This window comes from Microtus pennsylvanicus, chromosome 7, assembly GCF_037038515.1.
Source record: "Microtus pennsylvanicus isolate mMicPen1 chromosome 7, mMicPen1.hap1, whole genome shotgun sequence".
NCBI classification, from domain to species: domain Eukaryota; kingdom Metazoa; phylum Chordata; class Mammalia; order Rodentia; family Cricetidae; genus Microtus; species Microtus pennsylvanicus.
Genome location: NC_134585.1, coordinates 38,019,101 through 38,023,587, shown reverse-complemented (window position 1 = coordinate 38,023,587; position 4,487 = coordinate 38,019,101).

Sequence of the window (4,487 nt, the reverse complement as noted above, 5' to 3'; positions counted from 1 at the left end):
GATGGGACTCTTGGCTTTAGAGATGACATTGTGACAAGTAGCTAACCTATTAGAAAGAAAAGATTGAGCCTTTGTAATTAACCATACTAGATAGGCATTTGTCTTCCCATCCCCCCAATCACTGGGAGATGAAATGGGACTGTTGAGATTCTGATCTCAGACATAAACAATAAATTTGAGGTGAAGCAGCATTCTCAAACTTACTCTGCCTGACAGTCTATCATTTCCTTTGTGTTGTTAGCCTGGATGGTGTTTGGGGGACTGCCACATAATCATATATTAAAGAAAGAGGTAAACATTACGAAGACTGGGGTGAGAGGAAGAAACAAGATAATGTACAGACATAGGCTTTTTCTATCTGGGAGACAGATATGTGAGCAAAATCTTATTAATGAAAACACCTTGAGGTGGGCTTTGCATCACTATGAGGGTTTTAAAGATGTCAAGTTGCACAATGTAGTACATGACAAGCCCAGAAGTTCTTCCTTTGCTTTTCACACTTCTCCATCACCTTTTTAAAGGCTCAGGGGTCCCAAGGCTGTAATGTTCCCTAGAATCAAACCACAGGGTAAAGAATCAGGTAACCCTGAGGTCAGACTTGAAGGTGGTAGAGGCCTTTCTCTAAACACCGCGTGATGAAGGAAGGATGGAAGGGGCCTGGATTGCTCTGCCAGCTTCACTCCACTCTTCCAAAGCAGACATCCCTTTGAAACATCTCTGCTCCGCAGAGAGGGAGAATGACTGCCTGCATAGCTCGGGCTCTGACTGCAGCTGCAACGCATACTTAAATTACTAATTACATTGCCACAGAGGCTGGTGTTTCTCCAGGGAGCAGAAAATGTTCCAGGTCTTTCTTTGATTGTGATAATATTGCAACTTATCACCGAAATTTAGCATCTCTTGGGAGCAGGTTCAATATCTACTTACTTGCAAATGAAAGCGCTTCTGCCGCTTAGGATCAAATTGGAGATTTTATGTTCAATTAAAACTGACTGTGGTCTCACTTCAGACGGCAGACACTTAGGAAGAACACTAGAATTTAGCTCCAGTCCTCTTGTTAACTTTCTTAGCATCTAGTAAATGAAGTCAGTGTGCCCTTCACTGTTAGCTTATTTTCCTCTCCCAGTAGAAGAGGTATTTGGAAATAATAAAAATCCACAGATGGAATAAGGGTTGGAGGTAACTAACACACGGTGAGAAGGAAGTGAGGTTCAGAACACAGCTCCTTTTTCGGTAATTAAAGCTCAAGGTGTCAGGTGGGAAGATACAGTGGAAATCAGCGTGGTTATTTGTGCCTCCTCTCTGTTGCATTTGTTGCTGTTATTAAATTCAGCCAGAGACTAAGCCAAAGCAGTCTATGGAAGCTGGAGCTAAGTTCTGTGGAGGACAACGGCAGGTGCCTTGCCTTCCCTTTCTGTTTTTACCCTTTCTCCTGACTGGCCCCTAGAAGATGAGGCTAGCCAATCTCTTCTAGAATGTAGAGTGTTGAAAAATTTACAAGGTACCATGTTCCTTGTTCGTACATATATATGAGTGTGTGTGTGTGTGTGTGTGTGTGTGTGTGTGTGTTTGGGTGGGTGTTAAGGACTGGGGGATAAAGGTAAAAGGTCTAATGAAAGATAGTTTCTGAAAACTTTTCGTTTCTGAGGTTGGGGGTGGGGATCTGAGTTAACTAGTGGGATCCACTCAAGCAAAACATTGTTTTATTTGTCACTCTAATAGAGCTGTAGAGAATGTTTTTATAAGTTCACAGGCCTTAATGAAACTTGTCTGGTGTTTTTCTTGGTTTTACTACTGTGTCTATAAGATGCTATAAAAACTCAGCTAATCACAGTTAGTCTTTATTTCATTGTCTTTATAAAAATATCAGCATAATTTAAAAAGTACAGTATGTAAGGTCTCATTGTGAAGGCTCTACGTAATTGGGAAAGTTATCAGTCTAAGTGGATGGTAGTCAGTCAGCAGAAAACATTCAACAACACATTACAAGTCAGTTTTAGAGCATGTGTCGGCATGGCAGCCTCTCTAGAGACTCACACTGGCTGTGTGGAGTTGTATTCTTTAGTTCATTAAAAAAGGTCAAAAGTGAGGGTTGGCCAACACAGCTTAGGACGAAGAAAAACTGGGGCAGGTAGACGCAAATTTTTAGCTAACTCTTTTTCTATTTCTTTGATCTGTGCCTACGTTTCCTCGTGTGGAACAAGGGATGCTCTGCTGCAGCCTCTATGTTCTTGGTCTTCAGGGAGAGACCAGAAATCCATGCAGTAGCATGTGCTGACCGTCCTTTAGTGTGATAAGCCGGCTACAGTCCTAGGGGAGACTAGCACAAAGATAATAGGTGGGCCATGCAGTTTGGATGCTCACCTTACTAGACCTGGATGGAGGTGGGTGGTCCTTGGACTTCCCACAGGGCAGGGAACCCTGATTGCTCTTTGGGCTGATGAGGGAGGGAGACTTGATTGGGGGAGGGGGAGGGAAATGGGAGGTGGTGGCGGGGAAGAGACAGAAATCTTTAATAAATAAATAAAAAAAAACAAGCAAAAAAATAGGTGGGCCATGAGAGAGTTTGGGATCTACATGTCCAAAAGAGAACAGTTTTTTTTTTAAAAAATATAAGCTCTATGCTAAAAAAAAAACCCAACACAACCTATTTATATGGCTGCGTTATGACTTGAAAAGGATGCCTTTTGAATCTCTTTACAGAAATTACTTTCTTATTTTCATTTACCATAATTGTTCTAATCAAAGCTTAGGGGAAAATGTGATTACTGAATTTAAAGTTGGTTATTAAATGAGTATACATAAGAATCTAAATTAAAAACTATGCTTCAAGAGTAAAAACCTAAAACATTAGTAGCATAGTAAAAGTTACATTTTCTAAGATATCTTATAATCTAAAATTTCATTTTATATTATCTGAATACAAAGTAAAAAGTGAAGCTCGAAATGGTGATTTTGAATGTAATGAAAGATCTAAACTTCAGTCTGAATAAAACTTGAAGTTCGCACAGTAAATACTGAATGTGTTGGCAACCCATAACAGTTATATTCCATGATGTCCCTTCAGCCATTTGGTAGCCAGAGCAGTATTAGCAATGTTTATAATGCAGGGTTATTGGTCAGAATCATTAGCAGAGGGTTTCCTGTTCCGGGTGTTAGAACATCTGTCTCTAAACATCTCAGATGTTAACAATGATTCCTTCTTCTGTTGCTTGAAACAGACTTCACATAGAATTTCCTGATCAGATGAAGAACACACATCTCTCCATATTTGTCTTTCTAGACCTTATTTCTTGAGTGAGTTCTAGGCTTGGAGATGTCAGTTAATGAGAGCATGAAGAAAACCATATCGCATTACTGTCCTGGAACCACACAATGTATACATGTTCATATGTCCATAGACAATGAAGAAACAGCCACAGACACAACTATGAGAAGCTTCTGTTTATGATTTTATTGTCCCTGAGACAGATTTTTTCCCCCTAGAACCATTCTGTTTCTAGAAACTGTAGAGGAAACTAAATTTGATTAGCTTGATGGAGATTATATTAAATGGTTGGAGGGGAATAGTCATAATTGTGGGCATAAGGAACCTTTCAATGTTTTCCTTACTTTGTGCAATGCCTCCCTGTTGATTCTGTTTCTCAGAACAGGCATCAGAACCCCACCTCTTTAGTTTCTTTTGCAGCCATGGCATGAAACTGCCATGTCATGGGCAGACATGGAGCCTATGTGAACCCCACAGTTAGTAGGCTTGGGTGATGGAGGAATGACAGGCATCAGAGTGTTAAGGAGTTGTGGTGCTGACACCAGGTGGTGCAACTGGCCAGTGATGGTTTCTGTGGATCTCTCTGCAACATCAAACATAGCTTCCAAACCTGCATTTCTGGGCCTTTCATGTTCTATGAATTATTGATTTTTTTTTGAGACAGAGTTTCTCTTTGTAATAGTCCTGACTGTCCTGGAACTAGCTCTGGTAGATCAGGCTGGGCTCCAACTCACAGAGCACCACCTGCCTCTGCCTTCCAAGTGCTGGGATTAAGAGCTCCACCTGTCTCAGCCTTCTGAGTGCTGGGATTAAAGGCGTGTGCCACCACCATTCGACTGAATTATTGAATATTTCAAAGAATATGTTCCTCTTCCTATTTAAAGTATCTTAAATATATATGCTGAAGCATAGTTTCTAAAGGGAGTTGCAAGAAGCAAAAGATGCTCATTAATCAGAAGACAAGAAATAATTTATTGCTCACTCAAGATTCAGAATAAATGAAGGTCTATTAGTTCTGAGGATAGAATATTTGCCATCTAAGTGCTTTCTCCTTCATTGGCCCTACAGTTTTATGAGAAATGTATGTGTATATGTTTGAAGTCCAAATATAAGGCTCAGGGGAGGTTGGAAGCATCGGAACTAAATTTTCATGTTCATTCTGTCTCTTTTTTGATCTTCGTGGTATTCCAAAATGCCATTGACTATATAGTGCAAGCAG